Below are 21,915 nucleotides of genomic sequence, written 5' to 3'. Positions count from 1 at the left end.
CCTACCTGAAAAGCCAGAGGAACAGATTTGACCGCGCTGGGCAGTGTGGCTGTCAAATTGTGGTGTAGTTTGTATTCAGTGTGCCTGAAACCTTACCTGCAACTTGATCCAAGGCAAACGTTTTGCTTTGCTCTTTTAACAAATATGACCCTATAACAAGGAATACTGTTGCCAAAGCCCTGCTATCTTACGCCTTTGCTGGCGTGGCACACGCTGCCTGCCTGAAGCATCACTGAACATGTAGGCCTTCTCACCACCCTACACTGAGATGGAGGGACATACAATTTATTCTTTATTTTTTTATATGGCTGGGCTGATACAAACAAGGGCAACAATGTTCCCTAAATCAGTGGTAAAAATGTCTAGGAGAACATGAGAAAAGCTAAGCTGAAGACATACCCAAATTGTAATATGAGTGGACAAAGCTGAACTTTGCAAAAACGGGAATGAAGACCAGTTAAACTCTAAAGGTGCAGCTGAAGTAAAAAAAGTTTCTAGAGTGCTTAAGTGATATTATGGCCTAGACTTGGGAGTGGTAACAATTCTTTCCCCAGACATGTTGTGGGTTTTTTTTTTTCCTTTTTTTTCTTTTTTTTTTTTCTTTTTTCAAAAAATGCTAAGGCATTCCAGCAATTGCCTGTAGCAGGAAGGAAGAAAATGAGGATAATTATGACATTAATCTATTTAAAAAAGAAAGACGTGTGACAATTAGCTCATTCCTACCAAGAAAGTAACATACAGAGCTATATGTGTGTAGGAAAGTGAAAAGACCCCCCCACAGAAGCCATTAAAGGTTAAGGAAAGAGTACGTGCCTCACGAGGAAGCACAGCACTGTGACTTCAGCAGCAGCGAGAAAGAGTGCACGGGAGCTTGTCAATAAGCTTTCAGTTAATAAATATTCAGCAATCCTGTGGAAAAGCAATGTGGGAGAAGAACAGGCAGTGGCTGTTGGGCCAACCAGCGGAAAGCGCGTACTGAAAAGGTACAGAAAATCTTGTGAACGTATTCATCGAAATAATCTAGTGCCTGAGACTGGTGGGCTTGAGATAGAGCAGCTAATTTCAGTCACCGGGATGCTTATGCTCATGTCTGTTGGTATTACAGTAGCGCAGATGGCCATGCACTGAAATCAGAGGTTGCTTGCAAGCTAACGACAAGGAGAGGAAAAAGAAAATTGCACCGCAGCATCGTTGGCCTAATTCAGAGAGGCTGGCAGTGTCGGCAGCGCTGGGAGTGTCAGCTATACCCCAGCTGCAAAACCTTCCTGCTAAGGAGGCTACGCAAGGCAAAGGGTGGCAGCTCATTCCCAGCTGGATTTGCAAGGCTGGCAGTGTCGGCAAACACTGGGGGATTTTGGTGAGGGTTTTTCTCCCGTAAGTAAATTTGGTCTGAAAGCTAATGCAAAAGAGATCCTACAGATTCCCCGGTATCATTTGTAACAGTTGCTCTCCAGCCTCTAGTCGCATGAACTTTGCAGACACTATTACGCTCTTAGTCTTACAGAGCGGTTCAGCCAAGGCACAGGTTCCCACTCCCCGCACACCGTGTGCCGTGCACGTGCACACACACCCACCTACCCACCCTGGCTCGCTCTATGCCATTCCTGGCATGGCTGCTTAAAAATCATATCATTAAAACTGGCCATCTGTGTCTGCCACTTTGAGGGATTAGCCAGCACTTATTGGTTTGGGGTTTTTTGGGGGGGATTTGTTTTGGTTTCCTGCTGGCAGAGCTGCCTTGAGGGACAGAGCAGACGCCTGGGGCCGGGGGAGCGGGGAGAGCACCCAGCGCTCAGCTGGAGTCCTCCTCCGTCTCAGACCAAATTCAGCTCAGAGCACTGTACATCCAGTGAACTCAGCTGTTGTCAATACACCAGCACTGTACGCCTGAAGGGCCGTACAGTACCAAGGGCCTTGGTACCAAGAAATGCTCACTGCTGACCCATTAACATAATCAAAGCAAACTGCTAGGCATGAGAGTACGAATTTATTGAGTACAGGTTGGTTCTTTGCAGGCTTACACCTATTTACCCTTTTGTATGCTTCTAAAATTGCTGCCAGAGCCAGCAAGGAAAGTTATTTTGGCCAAAATCAGGCTTGGCCCTGCCCCCGCCCCTGTGGAGGCCAAGTCAATTAGGAAGAGGTTAAAGTCACAGCAAGGTATGACCCTCCACAAAATCCAAAATGCTTCAGTCAGGGAGCCTTTCTGTGCAGCTGGATCTTAAAGGCACTGGAATGGTACATACATAATTGAAAACATAATTAAAGCACGAATTTAAGTTTTAGGTAAAACTCTGCCAGCCCTTTGTGTCAATTCAAGGTGCAGTTTGAGCTGCTTTTTGAGCTAAGTTAAGTTAGACTTGGTTTAAGTCCTAACTATACATTTAATCTTAGTTAACAACATCAGGAGGGAGGAAGGAGAGCTGGTCTATCGCAAATAATTTAAACTGCTCGCATAGGTACAGTTCTGGCTGTATAAAGCACCATGTACAGTACAGATCATTGCCCATAGAAAACAGCATTGGTAATTTCAGGCAGCTGCGCTGCTGATCGGCGACTAGGGTGTCAGCTGCACTGATGTAGCTGTACAGAACTGAGTGTGTGTGTATGTGAAGACAGGGGCTCAAACTAAGTCCTAAAAAGCCCCTCCTATCCCCCCACAAGAGCATCCCCACACAGAGATTTGTGTCGGTTTAGCTTCACGTTATCAGCACAACTTTCACAGGCAGTGAATGCCGAACCCACCAAGGATAATTCAATGCCTCCCCTTGTATTTAACAGAGATATGGCTTAAATACAGTTAGTAAATCAAAGTAATTATTTAAAATTAAAATTATTTAAGAGACTTAGTCTGGGAGAATGGCATGGTGGTTAGAGAAGCGGCTGAGACGCGGGACTTCGGCAGGCTATTCCTGACTGTCAGAGACTTGCTCTACAACTTCAGGAAAATTACTCAACCCATCTCTAAGACTGCTATAATAATACCTACTTCAAAGGGGTGTTATGAGGCTTAATTCATTAATGCCTGCAAAGCACTTTGAGATCTTTGGATTAAAGGCACTACAGCAGTGCAAAGTATTATTAGCTACAGGAAAAAGCTCTCAGGCAAGTGTGGCATTAAATGTCTGCAGTTTAAAAAAATAGGAAGGGGGTGAAAAAAAAAACCCGAAGATGGGCAAATTGTAGGTGCTTTAGGTTTTTTTCTGTGTCCAGGTTTCCATTAGTCAGATCTGTTCTTTGCTATACCAAGGCCAGGGGTGGTACAGCTCAAGGTCCAATTTTGCTCTCACTCCTAGAGCTCCCAGATTGCATACATAGCTGTTTCAATTTTAGGCTTCTTTTCATCAAAAATCCTGACTTTGTGGCTCAAAAGCATGTACAATTTCCCTCTAAGGACATAACCTCTGAATTAAACAAGACGACGATGACAATAACTTTACCTTGTATTGACTATATACATTTTTTAAATTCAGTTTAAGTATTTTCTCTCCCAATGAAAAGTCTATTCCATTTGATTTACAAGGGTTAAGATTTTCATCGCTGGTAATTATTTTGAATCCAGGAGGATTCAAAACACACAAAACAGGGCCTTTTTCATTACCCCCCACTAGAGCTGCTCCACCTACTGTGAGCACAATTCCAAATGGACACCTTGCAATGGACAATCGCAAATGGACTAAATGGAAGAAATTTTTTAAGGAGTGCCTTGGTCCCAAGTATTCATTTCTTTCTGATGGTAAGTTTTAAAAGTAAACAACTAAAGGTAGCAGGTTTTTCTGTTGGTCCAAATTTAAATCTTGTCTGATCTTATCATTCATTTGGTGCCTGTGGCAGTGCCTGTGCACTAACTTGGGATGCATCTGAGTCCCACAGGGCAGGGTTGAGCAGGACTTCTCCCATCAAAACCAGGCAACAAAGGTGAGGACACAAGCAAGGTTCCCAAAACAATCACCTGAAGAGCAATCTTAAAGCTGTCAACGTTTACTTTGTTAACCAAATTAATCCAGATTTTAAGGTTTTTATATGCTTTAAATCTTTGAAACTTTTCAAGTACAACTTACTGACTTAAAAATAAACATAACCAACATCCCCCCCCTCACACACCTTTAATGAAAAGAAAGAATGTAACATAACAGCTTGGAAGTTTATTTTTGGGGGTTTTTTTAAAGTGTTTCTGACTTTGGTGAGGAAAATCTTTTAACTTCACTTTGTTTCCAGTTCCCATTGAAAGAGAACACAGGGGAAGTGAAGTATAAGTGATTCTGGCTCCTGGAAATGCTTTGTTTCTCTTCTGATAGAATATGAAACTTCATGTAGGTGGTGGGTAGAGCCATAGTAACCTGCTTTCTTCTAACTGAATGAGGGAGGTCAATATATTATCGTATCAAGGAAGAAGAAATTACATAGGCGATTCCCCCACAGACAATAAAGACAATTCTGACAGCATGATGAAAACAACTGTATAACTTTTCTTTTCTTTTCTTACAGACACACCAGTGTTTAAATGACAGCTGAAAGAGGATGATGGACTAAACACATTATTCTCTGTTCCATCTACTTTTTTTTAATAGAAATATATCTTGAAGACTATATTCAAGTTGATCAAATAATAAGTCAATTTGTCAATAAAACAGATTAGGCAACCTGTCTGCTGAGATGATATCTGTCAAACAAAATATTTTGTTAATACAGTCTGGAAGCAAATGCCTTCATGAAAGACAATATAAAAAAGCCCCACAATTCAAGTCTATTGAAACAGAGCGCTGACATTTCATTTATAGATGTTTAGACTTTTTTTACTTTAAGTTCTAGTTGCTAGTTAACAAACCACAATTTGGAAAAGACTAGAAACACGTGTTAATGGCCTGGTGGGCACTGTCTGCTGCTAAGATGTGGATGTATTTCCAAGCTGCTTGGCAATGCCCACACTGGGGGGGCACAAGTCATCCTTATTGGGATGGTGAAGGAGTATCTCCATTTCTCCATACACTATTTTTTCTTCACACCCCACCTCACCCCCCACAATGTTTGTTACCCCTGTTACCCACTGCTGGCAAGACATCTACAGCATTGACTGATCTGCCTTGTCACATCACGAGCCCTGTCACTGCGCTCACTGGATTAAGGCATGATCCTTTGACATATTGTGTATGCTGATGTAAATAATCCCTTGGAGATGTTGGGCCGTGGACTGATCTCAACCGCACAGGGAGATCTCTCAGTTCACCCTGCGTAACAAAAAAAGGAGGAAGCACTAAAGCGCACGAAGGCACAGAGTGATCAAATACGAATAATGCGGAACTAAACAGCATAAAGCTGGAGACCCATTGCTGAAAATATGGATTCATAACTCGGAGCTTGAGTAGTCCGATACAAGGTAAATCAGTGGCTGGAAAAGGCTAGAAAACTTCCCTTCTGAACACTGGAAACTTAGATTAACCAGTCTCAGACATTAGCAGGCTTGCCAGGTGAAGTTTGAGCCAGCTGTTTTAGTTTGTGTGGTGTTGTCCCACTCCCTCCCTGTGCTAATGCCATGTAATCCTCAGGGAAGTGACTGGTTCAGAAACTCAGATTCTTCTTTCTCTATTCGAAAGAAACACATGATATGTGCTAATAGGCTGGAAATTCAAGTAGAATCGTCTTGGTTTTGATTTACTTTTTTTTAAACAGAACTTGGGAAGCATTTTGTTGCTGAACTGTCTGATGCAAAATGTACAGGCTGAGGAAAACTGAAGCTACTCAAAAGTGTGACCAAGTGCTCTAACAGGAAAATCAACCATGGTGGCTGGAAACCAAGCAAACAAAAAAAGGAGCTTAAACAGATTTAAGTTGACACAGATTTAAGGACTTTCCCACCCAAGCTTGTCTCTGCAGACTCAGACTGCTGTTAAGAATTAATGAGCTAATTTACTATTACTCTCAATAATGCATCAACACCTTGTAGGACAGAAGAGCTTTCATTCAGAAAAATCTTTGCAAAAACTACAAGTGTGGAAACTATATTCTGAAAGCTATAGATTGTTGAAAAATAATAAATCTCTGTGGCAAAGTAGGTGAATAGATTTAAAGGCTGCACTGAAAAGAGATGGATATTAGGCAAAAAAAAAAATCCAAAAAGCCCTGTTAAAAAAATGATGTCAAAACATTAACTTTTGTGGTGAAATTTCAATAATAGTCAAAGATATTCCCATAAAGTCTACTGTGGAGTTCATTCAACTTCTTGTAGTGGAAATCCCCATTTACAGAACTGGACAGCACACCCAGTAGGAACCTGAACTTCCACATTAATTTCTCCAACCCTCTGAGTTTATGTGACCACACAGTGATGTCAGGAATGCTTAATTATCCACCCAGCCCTACAAACCTTGAAGCACGAGATAGCCAGCAATCCACTCTCATTCAGAATAGTTTGGCATGTCTCCACGTTGTAACTAACCAGTGTTACCCCTAGCAATTGCTCTTTAAAGCAAAAACATGTGCAAAATGTCTTCATTCAGCCTAGTAGTATCGTATGTCAATCAGATTAAGGATGCAGAACTGGCCAGCAATTTCCTAAAAAAAAAAAAAAAATCATCTTTCTTGTTTGAATCACTTTGAATTAACTTGACTCTGTCATGTTACTGGCAAGAATATTCTCTCTTGAGCATCTGATTTCTAATTTTTTTTCTTTTTCTCTTTTTTTTTTTTTTTTTTTTTTTGGACTTTGGATTTGTCTGCAAGTTCCAAGGATCTGGTTTAAGCTTTACAAGGCCAACTTAGCCTGGGGCTTTGACAGGCAATTTAACATTGTCTACAGTGCACTGAAGTTTATTAACACCTTTCAAAACCTCTGCAAGTTTGTAAATCAAGCAGTGGTTCATTCTCCAGAAATAATAAGGGTCTGGTTTTGTTAATGTATACTAACACAAATGATGTATATTTATGATAATGTGTGTATGTATGACATGTATATGCTTATATTTAAGTGACACTAGGTATTTGGTGTATGTCATAATGATGGCATTGAGACTTATCGAATTAAAGATACAGAAAGACAGCATCTATCAGACTCTAGAAGTCTATCAGGTCCTCAGACTTTATTTTTTTTTAAAAAAGCAGACTTTTTTTTTTTTGTTTTGATCTTATCATCCAGGCCCTAATTCTTCTCTGCGCTGAAAGGGAATGGCACTGCTGACACCTGACGCTAACATGTGGCAAATCCCAAATGTCTGCAGCACACCATTGGTGTTGTTTACATCTAAGTCCCTGAAGAATTACTCTGCTCCCAAAACCACTTTTCCTCCCCTCCCCACCCATTTTTTTGGTTGTTGTCCTAGGTGACTTTATTAGGATTCACAGATACACAAAGGATAACACCCATTTTATGGTGTTTCTTCCAGATCTAGATGAAAAGATATTGCTTTACAGTGAGGTCCCACTAAGTACCCTCCCAGCTGAGCCAGCTTAACCCACAGAGGAAAATGAATGCTGCTGTAGTTTACAATAAATCAATCAATGGTTCTTTTATTAGTATGCCTTCAGTCACCATGATACTTTCATAATCCTCAACATAAAATGTTTGTGCGGACCACTCACAGACCCCGGACCAAGGTATAAGCAGGATGTCACACAAGGTGGCTTATATTGTCATCATACTATCTTGTGTCAGGAGTCATCTCCTGTGCAACCACCACGTAAATGGAAGATAAAGTACAACTGTAGCACATGCAGAGTAGTACTGCATACACATAGATCAAGCCATTGTAAAATAAAATATCACTGTGTTGTATGCATGTTAGGTGCATATAGTGTCCCTAACCATGCCACTGTGAGGATAGTCATACACTGACAGAAGCAAAGCTTCAAAAATTGGACTATCTGTGCAAGATTATGTAGACCTCCTCAGGCCTATGCATCATGCTCTAGTCTCCAACTACATGATTATTTGCCTTTTTTTCTTCCTGAGGCCTTGGCTTAGAGCAGAGCACGAGATATACTGACTTCGATGTAGACCCAAAGCCAGTGTTTCCCTTGAAGCTCACTGTTCCGACTGTGTCTCCCGGCCTCTGCCATGGCCCACCGTGTGAGCCCTGCCACGAAGGCAGATGTATTAGCTCCATTTGGCATGCACCGCTACATTATTTGCATTCTTCTCAACTGTTTGCTGCCTTCATCAGATCTCTGGAAGGTCAGAGAGCAGGATAAGCATCGTTTTGTTCATGAACAGTGAAGGCATGGTGAATTTGAGGTCAAATAACTTGACTAATTTTAAGCATGCGAGTGGGTGAGCCTGTTGGTTAGAACAATTGAGGAGTGCCAGCTGGTTTCTTTGGCCTTCAGTTGCTGCCCTGAGCACCGAGCCTTTCCACCAGGCAGATTAAACCCCAGATTCAGAAAATGGGAGCTATACAACCAGGGGCAAATTGTGACTCTTTTGTCAAGAATAGCCCAGGTAAGTAGAGAATTCAGACATCTATTTCTTTATTCTTTTGCCCATTGAAAGTCTTTGCTTCTTATACACCACCGTGACCGTGCTCTGCAATACGGGGGGCAGCGGTCTCACTGAAAGGCAACTCCTTCACTGCATGGCTCCTGCTCAGCTGGAGCAGCCCCTGAGCAAGGCCAGGCTACTGCAGTGAAACGAGAGGTCATCCCGCCCGCGCTCAACAGAGGTTGTGGATGAAATGTTACACTGAACCTTTATCGATAAAGCTTGGCATTTCCTGACTGCAGAAGGCTTGGTTTTGCAAGCTTCATAGTGCTGCTTAACATCGCTACATTATCTGTCGTCTCATACACACCCACAAATACCTATACATGCTCCTCACGCTGTCTGGACATTTTCTAAACTACATTTCACACTAGTTTTCTTCTTTTCTCTCAAAATGTCTCCCTTATGCCTGGAGTTGCTGAAAGTGGCAGGCAGTTGCTGTCCCGCAGAAAAATCTCCCGGCCCAGCACAGTGCCATCTGATGTCAGTGTCGGCAGAAATCCTTCCTTTGACCTCAGCTGGCAATAGATCAACCCACTGGCTTTTTGTGGCATTTCTGGGGTGAGGGAAGATTATTTATTTTTAAAAGGCAAAAGTTACTGAATTTGCTGTACCTGGATGCTGCACAACTCTTTGTAATTGTTACCAAGAGATGATGTCACTGAAACTTATTTTTATGTCATTATCCTCACCCAAGGTAAATACAGAAAGCTGTCATGCCATTACGTGATGTAAATATGTCATCATAATTTGTCTTTACACATCATAAATATTTTATTATATGACATTATTACACCTCCAGATATCTTTTTCCATATGAATAGTAATTACTCCAAGTATTTACTGTAATTATGTCACTTGATGAAATTACAGTAATTACATCGAAAAATGATAGCCCATGACTAACGAATTAAAATAGCATGGAAATTCGCATAAAAATGACATTAAAAATGTTAAGGATCTGAGGCAAACTCACAAAAGCAAGGAAGTTCATAATTACGAATTTAATCTCTAATAACGTTGCAGGGTGCCACACTTCTAGATTATATCACAGAAGGAAAAAAAAAGTAAAGAGGTATTACCTGAACAGGAATAAAGTGCAGAAGTGAACTGCTGCAACACATAACCTGGCATTTTGTATACATGTGTACAGCAATATAGGCAAGTGCTGTATAATAGCATTCAACAATGTTTCATCAGGAACAAAGGCAATGGGCCAAAGTCAGAGCTGAGGTAAGGAGTTGTCACTTGGGTGGAAGTTTCTATCTAAGAGCCATCAGGGAACATGATTTTGTGACAGGTGAGGATAAAATCACTGAAGGACAGCAGTGCCAAACTTAGGAGCAAGATGGCTGGCAGATCCCAGGAGCACATGTGGGTCTTACGGCAGACATGAGGGTTTGATACCTAATCTGTGCTCACAGATTTTGTAACACCACTTACCTCACATCAGCAAGCAAACATGTATTTTCATAAACCTATCTATCCCAATCAACCACACCAGGTACTGCTCTGGCACATGCACTGTGTTCTTGCTGCCACTTGCATCCCAGGGAGGCACAAGGCCCTCTGTTGGTGGGAAAATCTTTTGTATTTGGACCTTCATGACAACAAGATGATTTATTATTATAGTAATTTTTAGTCCTATACTCATTTTCTTCATGAAAATAAATCATTCTGTGGCCACTGTAAAAAAAAAAAAAAACAAAAAACTAAACACTGGTGGTGCCTGAGAAGCAAAGAGGAACCACTGATACCATATTTGCTCATTTGCGTCCTGGCTTAGGAGCATGTCATGAGCCCATACCTGTGAGAAACTCAAGGTTATTCATCTCCTTCTTTCACAGCTGGCTCTCTTGTTGGTCCCAGTGAGGTACGGTACTTCCATGGACTTCACTCCTTCTTGAAGTTGCCCCCAAGCTACTTTCACACTGAGGTGCCCGAATTATATGGTACAACAGAACAGGAAATCCTACCGAGCTTAAACAGCTCCCCACCAAGCATAAGGAGAAATCTGGGGTTTTAGCTGAATTAAGAAAGAGACAGAGAGACAGATGGACAGACTCGAGGGGGGAGAGGGGTGTGGAGAGAGAAAGAGAAAGGGGAAGGAAAGAAGGAAAGAAGGGAAGAGAGAAAGAGAAATTATTTCCAGTTAGAATATCCAGTAATAATTTAATATATGGTGCCATTTTAGAAAATGTGCTATTCATATTTATGAAAGACTTAATAGATGCAGCTGCATCCTTTAACAAATTATTATAAGGCATAGTATGAAATGCATTAGTAAGAAATGCTTAACAGATGATGCTGTGACAAGCTGTTACAACGCGTGTTATAAGACGTCAATATTATTAAATCTATGGGCTTGGTTAGCACATGAATATAAATAATTTTTATGCATGCTACAAATTGCCATGCTTTATTAATAATGAAGTGTTTATAAATGGAACCTTACTGTAAAGCATTATTAAATGCAGCTACTCAGAAGACCTTAGGGTAATACTGTAGTAACATTATCATGCTGAGAAGCAGACTAGAAAGGCTGCTTTATTTTACTGTCTGAGTCGACATGGGTTCGAAAACACTGGGCTTTGATTCCTGAAAACCGATGTGGTAGGGGCCACCAGTAGGCACTGGTTGAAAGCTGCTGTTGTCACATTCTTTGTTACTCTGAAATCACTCTGGCCTCACTTACATGGGATTTACACCAACGTAAAAGTACTGCTGTCAGTGGAGTAACTCCTGGTTAACCCTGCTGTAAGTGATACATGCTGCAGGCCACATTATTTTCCTTCCCAAGGGAAAGCTGGCTAAAAGGTAACTGTGCATTGCAAGAAAAAAAAAATTCTTCTAAAAAAAAAAAAAAAGAAAAAAAAAGAAGAAAGAAAAAAAGAAAGAAAAAATATGTAGGTTTGAAATGTGCCATTCCCTGTGCTCAGATTCTGCCCTTCCAACAGATCTCTTCCAAAAGGTTACTTCTGCGTTAAAAAGAAACCTCTTGCTACAGTTTTTCAATGCAAAAATATCATGTTGCTCCAGAAGTTACCAAGACTCATTAACACGCAGGAGTGGCCCAGTTTGTCTTGCCTGAGCATCGTGTGGGAAAGCATTGTTTGCTTTTATTCTTTTAACCATTTCATGCCTTCATGACTGATATTGTCTAAGTTTCCAATATCACGCTGAATTGAACCGATATACTTAACTGACAGAGAGCTACCACATAATACACTTCTTGGCCTGCAGAGACTGAAGCTAATTAATAAAAAGCCATAGTAAGTCTAGGACCACATAGGCAAGAAATGCTTAACATGATGGTAAAAAAGACCCTTTTCAATTCTCAGTTACATTTTTTTTCCAAATTTTTAACATTTTAGTTAACTCAACTCTTAAATGGGGTTCCCTTTCCAGCCATCTGCCTATTCTACCTTTTAATGCTAACTTTTTTTTTTAAAAAAAATTTTTCACAGCTCCCCGGTTATTCAGATGATCACTTCATCCAAGCTTATTATTTTTACTAATGATTTCTAAAAAGAGCAGAGTTCATATTACTGAACTGAGATGATGGCATAGGAGGATACACCTTTCCCATACCCAGTCAGCACAGCCCCTTCCCCTGATCCAGCCTGTGACTTTGCGTTAGCAGCCAGTACGCACAGGTTTCAACTCAAGGTTGTGCAGCTCTTTGCAGGGGAAAACTTGCACTCATTGGGAATCACCACCATGAGGAACTGCAGGAGTAGGTGAAAAATGCTGATCTTTTGGATAAGCTTACACAGTGTTACCAGTATCATCATCTGAATGTACTTTGAGAGGGAGACTTCATTCTGGTATAGCAAAGTACTTTCATGACTGCTGGTACCGCATTATCTCAGCACTTCAGCACAGGACAGAAGAGCTTTAACTCAGTTTTCCAGGGGGGGCATGAAACGTAGCGAGAGGGACACCAACGACCCGACGTGGAGTGGTGTGTAGGTGTCCACAACGGGTGGAGTTTCAGTGGAGGTAAACACACTCAGCTGACCTGGTATCGCATGCCATCTGGGGAAAAAAGGATGTGACCCTGCATCCCTCAAGCCCTGCCACAGCAGCTGGGCAATCCCTCTTCTCTTCCAACTCTGCTCCATTTAATGCCAACAGCCAGAGCAACCCTTTTCACAAGTGATGTAGACCACTTCATTTATCAAGTCTATTATCACCCAGGAATTGAAAAACAAAACAAAAATATTACCTAACTGCACAAAGCTCATAAATGTTGCAGATGGGTTCATTCTAAGTTCTGGGCAAATGTTCAAATAGGGTTGTTTTTTTTTTTTTTAAACAGATATATACTTATACTGACCAAAACTTTAGTCTTGACTGTTCCATTTCATTTTTTTTTTTTGGTCCAGTGTTTCATGGCACACACAGAATAATGTCAAACAAGCATGCTGAAGGACTCATATTTATCTATTAGCCTTGATGTGATTGCAATCTTCTGTATCTTCATGCATTAGTTTCTGGTCTAGTTTACAGTTCCTCCAGTTATAATTCATCTCATATCGCTTCTTTTCTTTGTTTTCCCATTCTTCATCATTAATTTCTGAGCCAACTTTTTACTTATTTGATGACTCCTGCACCCGAAACATTATTATTAACCTTGGATGTGGAACTTGGTCAAAAATCCTCTCTGAAGTGTAAACAGCTCTGGCATTTCATTACAAAATTCACCATTGTGTTCCAAAACACTCCTTACTATAAACTTCAAGGTCACTCATGTCTTCCCCCTGTAACCATTTCAGCTCCAGGTGGAGCCTCCTCCATCGCCCCAGAGCCAGGAAAGGGAGATGTCGAAACTGTCAGCGCTTCAGAAATCACACCCAGCTTTACAGTTTGGCAACGGGGCTTCATTCAAGGAAATCTGGAGCGGGATTTCCACATCGCGCTGCTGAATAGGAACAAAAAAGGGCAAACACCGCTTTTGGGTCAGATGGCCCTCCCTCGTCCTTCAAGTCTTTCCAAGAGCTGTATGGGGGTCCTGCATGAGTGTGAGGGACAAGCAGAGACAGAAAAGAGGCACGAGTCCCGCTAAATGCCTGGGTTGGAGCTGACTTGATCCAAACCTGAGGTCCAAGGCCAAGGGCAGGACACCGCGTGGTGGGGTAAAGCCCTCCCTGCCAGCTTCGCACGCTCTTTGCTTTCGACGTGGTGGGAAGCCAGCTCCTACCTGCTCTCTCTCCCCAGGCATCAGCAAAAAGCAAAACAGTCTTAGGTACTTTTTGAAGCACCCCTTGAGCTCTTCCATGCATCGGTTGATTGATAGCCTTACTACGTCTTTGTATCTGTAGTAACTGTAGCAATCAGCAAAACAGCAGACAACTGTATTAACTATGACTGGAGAAAAGTGAAAATAACACCTGGCATTTAGCACAGATCGTCAACGGATCTCAAAATGCTCAGCAAACTTTAATAAAGACACATGACGCCCAGTGAGTCTGGAAATATTGTGACAGCCATATTAAACCCAGCCAAACCGATAAATCAAGGCATGCTGGAGTGGCACAGGCTCAGCAGTGAGGCTGTCGCGTCGGGGTAGCGCACTGCCAGGGTATCACCTCCGTGCATCCCTGCCACGGCCGCCCTCCGCCCAGCGCTGCCCTCCAAAATGTCTGGGTGCTGGGCAGGCTCCGGCGCTTGGCTGCTCACAGTCCTGCCTGCATCCCGCAGGCATTTACCCAGGAGCATCGGGATACCAACGCACTTTTATCTTGCTGTCCCCTCTCCCTTCCTTTCTGTGGCGTGGCGGATAGACCATCAGGAAAGCAGGACTACCGATGGGCCTGTTTAGCCTTTATTTGCACACTCAGTTCATTCTGCATTTCTATTTTATATGTTTCTTATTTAGATGATGTGTGAATTCCATGTACACTTTTTTTTTTCCTCAGAGTCATGCAGCGAGTGTTTGTTTGTGCATCTGTATTGTGCTCTACTTTTCCTCATGTTCACAGATTTTTATTAAAATATTTCCATAAAACAGGTTGTTACCAAAAATAAATGAACACATACAAATTAATACATAAAAACAGATGAGTTATATAGAATATTTACAAACAATGGGATGGAATTCAAAACTTCTCATAAACACAGCATATAAATAAGCATATACATACCCCATGTTTACTACCATTTATTTTAAGAGTTACTTAGTAGATCTGAGGTAGGCTAAGGCTGACAGACAAGATTTTTCTTCCCATTGCAGATTGTGGGTGCATCAAAAAGATCTCATTTAACAGCCAAATGAAAAAGATCTTGTTTTACGCCCAGCTTGTGTTTCCTCAGCCTTCAGAAATAAACACACGAGGTGTAAAAATTGTGTTCAAGAGCAGTACTCACATGGCCAAGCCCCAATCTTTATGTGTGGTAAATGAAGCACCGAGCTTTTAAGCAACCTGGCCAAAGGTAGGCAGCAGGTAAGTGGCAGCATCGAGGGTCCGGTCTGCTGACTGCTGGGCTTTCAGCTCATCTGTTTCCTACCTAAAACATTTGGAAGAGAGAAATATCATTGTGAATAAGAAATACCCACAGCAGCAGCGCACTGAGCATTCAGACAGAGTGAGTATGTCATCAGGCTATGCAAAGGCAGAAAAAATCACAAAAGTCAATGACTGTCCCAACTTTCAGTCCAAAATAAAAATTAAAAAATAATAATAATAATGAGTGCTCTACAGTGCCTATTTGCTTTTATTGAATCAGATCCACCAAAGGCAGTGGGACTAACTGGTCAATTCAAGTTCACAGACTATTTATGCGAGCCCGTGCTTTGCCCTGCAGCTGGGTGCCAGGGCACAGCTGTGGTGCTGAGGGCTGGGAGGCAGTGAGGGGCTGCAGCCTGGCCCGAGGCGGGCGAGCTCAGGCAAAGCAGTGCTGGCAGCGACATGGCTCCGGGCACCGCTCAGCGCTTACCCTGGGGCAGACCTGAGGCTGGCAGGAGCTGGCAGAGACACCGTGTCCCAAAGCCAAGGGCTGGAGCCCTACAACCAGCAATGGTTGCACTGGTGCTGATCAGGTCCCTGCAGCATTAGGATTAGGTGCAGAGGTTGGGTGTTCCTGTGCACCAACACCTCACCGGAGGGCAGAAAAGTGGGCTGGGACACACGTTTGTCCTTGTTTGAGAGAGCTGTTTCACGATGGGCAAGATCCAAGTTACGTGCTCAGCCACTCCTTCAGCATCGCTGGGCTTCTCAGGTGTAAGGTGTGCAGCATTATACTGGTGTACAAGCTAACACGACCTTCTACACAAACTGATATGAGCAAATATTTGCACTTTATATCCTCAAGTCGCAGAGGCAAAACTGCGTAGATCTTCATGATGGTCTCCTGTCTCTGCAGCGGAAGATCACTTTCTGCACCCTTTGACAAACAGGAGGTTTCTTAAAAGCGAGGAAAGGCAGGGCTGACTTTTTTCCTTTTCTAAGATGAGCCTGTTTTGTCAACGTTTTGCCAGAGTCTAGGAGTGTGAAATTGGCTGTTCATGTGCAGCCTGCACAAGTACTGTAGTTTGAAAGTGAAGGCAATTAATTTTAGTTGTTGACTTAAACTGCTGTTGAGAGGTACTTCATTTCCCGATTCTTCCTCCTATAAATAGATTAAGGGTTACATGAAAGTCAAGTTGTGCTCGTTTGTCCTCCCTCTAGATAGATTTCCCATGACTGCTTATCTATCAGCTCCCCCCCCTTAACACAATTTGTTCCTCAAATTAGTTTAGCTCACTCGTTGTCATTGGTCCACAGCCAAAAAAAAATTGTCTTCTGTTCCTTTATTTTTCATAAAAAAAAACCACAACAAAATAAAACACTTCAGAACTAATATTTTCTGGAAGGGAGATTGAGCAATGTATATCTTGAACTTATGATTGAGAGAGCTAAAGAATATGTATCTTTTGGAGGGATAAACATTTGTGTTAGCAGTCTGGAAGGACTACCAGCACTGGAGAGTGGCGGCTCTGCACACAACACTGCAATGGCTCCATGCATGTGTTTCTCATTGATACTCATGGAAGCTGCATATGCCCAGCAGTTGCAGTATAAATCCGTCTGCTTATTAATCAGCTATTATTTGGCAAATTTTCTCATTATTATTTATTCCTGTGTTGGCTGCAGTTTTTTCCTTGATTTCTGATATGACCCATGAAGACAACCCTTACAAAAGTAAAGGACAATTTTGATTCCTAATTAAGCTTGTTTGCAAGAAGGAACACTACCAATGCTGAGGATATTTAAAGTGTCCAACTTGAACACACACACGTTCACACTAGAGAAACAAAGTTGATTGATGCACACTGATATGCCTGGAGAAGTTCAGCATCCATCCTGTTGTTTAATGCGAATTAATCAGAGTGCTTGCCCATGGGCTACCTTGTCTCTCCGCTCCACAACAGTTCCAGTCCCAGGTCTCAGGCCATAAAACACACAGACTGAATAGCTAGTGCAAGGGTTTGAAGGACAGTCGTATTTTCTGATGCAGATAAGGACATCTGGATAAGTATGAATCACCGTTCTGAGGGCAACGTTTGTATTTTTCATAGAGCACATATTTAAAGAAAAAGAATTCCTTGATCTAAAGATTCTGTGTTTGTCTTACTGCCGCTCATCTGATCTCTGATCTGGAGCTGCAAAATTAATTTACTCTTCACCATATAATACAGAGCTGAACAGAATTAGAAAAGGTCTGTGTTTTATCACTGGCAATGCCAAATCCTTATCTGCTAACACTGCGCTGCAGAGCTCTTGCCAAAAGGGGAGGAGAAAATGAAGTAATTTAAAAACAATAGTGGATATTAGGAGATATTTAAAGATACTTGCTTTTCTAATAATAGTATTCTGGGGTGTAGGGATTTGTGCTTATTCAAGGTGCCTAAAGTGTTTTGATAGCCCAAAATATGGACCCGTGGATTTTAATTTGCGAAAAGACTGTACCATACAGTTCAGACCTATCACAGAGATGGGCTTCCTGGTTCCTGGTTCAAATATTTGTGATGTTAGAATTGGAGGGTTTCATACAGCTGTCCATCAACTTGGCCAGAAGTGTTGATCCTGCTGCACTGCTGGCTATCCAGAGGTCCCAGGTGTGTGAGGCCACCCTACTACACCTCTCCAGCAAGCCAGGCACTTCCAAGAAGTATCAGACTTAGTGTTGCTACCATGTGGTGTGGTAAGCCTGACACCCTGCAGACTCACTAAAATTAATGTGCCTGTGCAGATAACTTGGTGGTACATGAGTAGTAAGCCTGACATCCCCCAGAAATATTGGACTCACTGTACATAGGGACTTCCATCCAGGAAACTCAACAAAAACATGTTTTTCCCATTTCATGTATGGTCGCCTTCTGCAGACATCTAGAGTAGGGAAGCTTGTACGTCTTTCAAGCATGACGGTGTTCTGGGACCATATAAAGAAGTAATAAAAAAGTAGTGGAGTTCGCCTGTGAGCTGAAATAAGATACACATGTTGGTTAAATACTCTTGAAGACAATGTATAGAAGGTGTAAAAGGTGTCATGACTTTGTGCTATTCCTTTTCTTGAAATATTTAGATAGAATAATAGGAGAATACTAAGCAGATGAGAAGTTAGTCAATGAACTATGCACCCAGATATGTATTGGTAATCTTGTGTTCCAGATGTAAGATTAAACATTTGGTGGGAAGCCTCCCAGTAAAACTATCTATGAACTAAATTGGTGTTGTTACAGCAAAGTATTACCATTAGAACAACAGGGTAAAACCAATGCTCATTTTACATACTGAGCTATGTCAAACATGTCAGGCAGCCACTACACAGCTGAAGATCCAGGTCAAAGCATGGATCCAAGTGGATGCTGAGTGTCACAACTGCTATGTGCAGAAAGAAGGTGGAAAGACTGTTTTTCCAGTAAAGACTCTTCAAGATAATAAACAAACAAAATTACCATTTAGCTGTCACGTTGCATCATTTTATACCTCACCCGATGCTCCTGTAACTGTTGCTAGTGATTCCACGCATGAATTGCACAGTGGAGCACATAGAATTATTAAGGTAATAGGTCAGGTTACATCATTGCCACCATAGGTTTTCAGGAGCTCTCAAACCCTGTTCAGAAGTATGCATTTAAATTAGACTCGTGCTGAATTTCAGAAAAGCCTACTTAACTATTGCTTGCTCAAAATCCACATGCAGAGACTGTATTAGAGTCAAAATTCAACAGGGGTTATAAAATAGATTTAGGTCATCTCCATACTCTGGGGTTTTGGTGTGCAAAGTTTCCCTCTGCCCATTGCTAATGTAAGCTGGACATTGATTTATTCTGAGGAAACAATCATGATTTTGCTGCATTTGATTTTAGGAAATTTTTTTTCTTAATTTTTACTTCAGAAAGATGAGAAAACACAAGCGGCTTGTTCCTTCTTTCTTTTTAAATTATCCTTGCAGTGATAAATTGAGATTCCCCATAGAGGTGGCATTTTGGAGTCCACCTCTGGCCCTCACGAGCTTCTTTGCTCTATGCAGAAGCATGCAGTGGCACCCAGCTTTCACCTCTTCCTCCTGGCCCATTGCTGCTTCTCCAGCACTTGACTTTAAAATGATGATGTTACAAGGTTACTGCCTTCCTATTAAGCTTAGTCTGAACTCATTTCTTGCCCTAGGTTCAATCTGTCCTGGCTGAGCTTCAATGCAAAGATAATTGTTGCAGTGTTAAAGTTTTATCTGATGGGTTGAAGACTATGCTAAAGACTGTTTGAGATAATTTTAGACCTGGCCTAGCTCTTTATTCCTTCAATTTACTTCTTTCTGATTGCAGCACCCTAAGTGCAGCTGCAGCTTGCGGTCAAATTTTTGACAGATGTATCTGCTGAGAAATTTTCAAATGAACCTTGTTGTCCTGCTCTCCTTTTCATCAAAGGAAGAATAATTCTTCTTATTGGATGTTAGGGAGTCATTGCAAACTCTCAGTATCTCTTTGTTATTGCCCCAAATCTGAGGACAAGCTGAACAGAGCTGTGGGACGTTGCTGTGCTCAAAGCACTGCAGCTCACAGAAGTATATCTCTTCTAAATTTAAATTAGTTCTTTTGGGGAATAACACAGGACTTGCAAAAGCACCCTGTCCAGAATGGGGAAGATGTCTATGTATTTATCCAGCCCTTCTAGAGAGTTTTTCAGCCTGTGCTGAGCACGTGGCTTCTAGCAGTTATGCTGCTGGCAGTACCCAGGCTGGCAAGATTAAATGATACTTGGACACAGACACACAGTGTGTGTATATATGTGTGTATATATATGTGTGTGCATATACACATATATGATATATACACAGATATTGTACATCTATATATACATCTACATACACATTATATATATAATTGTATCTATATGTACGTGTTTATCTAAAAAGGACAAACGCCACCTTTGCTCCCACATTTTCACTGTTGTGTCAGGTACAGCTCAGGTTGAGGGGTAGTTTTTGCTCCCAGGAGCTACATGAAAGTGTATTTGGGACCTTCCAAACAGGTAGCAAATGCCTCTCTTACATGGCATGCTGAGTCCAAATTAATGTAATGCAATAACAAGCAAAGCAAATAAACCTATCCAATATGTTTTTCGTGGTTTTGGATCTCCAAAGGTTTTTACGGCTTTGGTAAGTTTACTGTATTAGCAAAGTCAAGAAATGTTCTTCTTCTGGGTTGCACAGCAAGTGCTGCAGTGAAGTATAGCATCAATTAATATAGCATTTATATAGCATAACGCAATACCCATTAGCACAATGCAAAGTAATATTATGTGATTTTATTAGCTTGTATTAGTAAACACAGATTGCATTAAAAGCTGTTTCAGTTTTATTTTTTTAAATGTTTATATATGAAAGAATAGCCCAAACTACAGAAGCTGATGATTTTCTGACACTACAAGAATTAGCTGTCTGCAGATCAGCTTAATTTAAAGGCTTTCTGTCTTCTTTGAAAAGGTTAATAAAACTGTGGCTAAAGAAGACCCCGTGAACCTACTTATTAGGATTTCAAAAGCTTTTTGACAAGTTCTCATAAGATGAGAGTATGAAATAAAATAATTACAAATCAGATGATAGACAAAGCTCATAAAGAAATTAAACCCCACTTTAAAGTCTGACAGTTTCACTTTGTTTTAATCATTTTCTGCCACAGTCACATGTGGAGGCATTAAAAAAAGAAAGTGACTACTGTACAACATTTCTCCATCTGAGCTTCATGCTACTGTATTGAAAAGTTCATTTAAAAACTTTCTAGTCCATGTTAGAAAAAGAAATAAAAGGACACCAACTTACTAATGGTAAAGTTTTTAGGGGGAAAAAACAACAAAACAAACAAATGTAATTTCGAATTTAAGTTTAAACTAGTAATTTAAAGTTTGTGTCATGCAAGACACAAATACCAGGCACTATACTAAATCAGTCAGACGGCTGCACTTGCAAACTCTGCAGAATTTGCCAGCTCAGGAGTTGGGCCAATAGATGAAATATTGCCCCATACCTATGCCGAGATACCTGAGAGATACTGCCGAGATACCTGAGAGATACAGAGAGAACTGGAAAGAGTGCCTCAGTAAAAGATGTTACGTGTTTGTTGTCAATATGTTGAATGAACATTTGCCCTCTGAACTATGTATATTTCAAAAGATAATTGTGTTTTCCAAGCATGTCTGTTTGCCATCAGTATTGTACATGGGAAGTTTTTATTTTGCTGATGATGATGATAGTGCCTCAGACTGTGTTGCATTTTACAGGAGCAAAATGTCTGCAGCATAATGAAGACCATTTTGGCTCAGCAAATGGACAGGTACAGCTTTCACACAGCACAGTAATTTATTAAAATATGAAGCAGATACTAATTCTGCTGTTAAAAGCAGGCAAAGCACATTTTGTTGTATTCACTGTGGGCTTTTTAATTAATTTTATCTGGAAACAATGTAAAGGTACACAAACACGCACACACGCAATTACTCCCAACGTAATCACAGTTTCACTGCAGGGACAATGGCCTTGGTATGGAAATCACCTTGACTAAAGCAGATAAATGGTTTTATACCTTGGAAAGGCTTCCATGCTTAGAGAAAATAAAAAGAAGTAACACCAGCTTTCTGTTTATGAAATAGAATGAATGCATTATAAAACCCTATAAATCTTTTCAAAATAAAATTATTCGAGCTTTTCTTTAACCCATGGATGCAGATATCTCTGAACCACGATAATACTTCACATGTATTATAAAATAATAAAAATGGAGTAAGCTCACCATGCATCCACTAAACTTACATTCCCCAGGTTCCTCCATTTACACTTGGTATGTCACAAGGGATTCCAGCTTTGTCAGAAATATCAGGACATAGTCACATAGTATTAATCTTAATCCCCTTCTTACACACAGTGTTTTGCGCACCTATTGCAGAGCGGAACTAGGTGTACAT

The sequence above is a fragment of the Nyctibius grandis genome, chromosome 5, assembly GCF_013368605.1.
Source record: "Nyctibius grandis isolate bNycGra1 chromosome 5, bNycGra1.pri, whole genome shotgun sequence".
In the NCBI taxonomy this organism is placed as follows: Eukaryota; Metazoa; Chordata; class Aves; order Nyctibiiformes; family Nyctibiidae; genus Nyctibius; species Nyctibius grandis.
Note: the sequence above shows the minus strand (reverse complement) of the source record.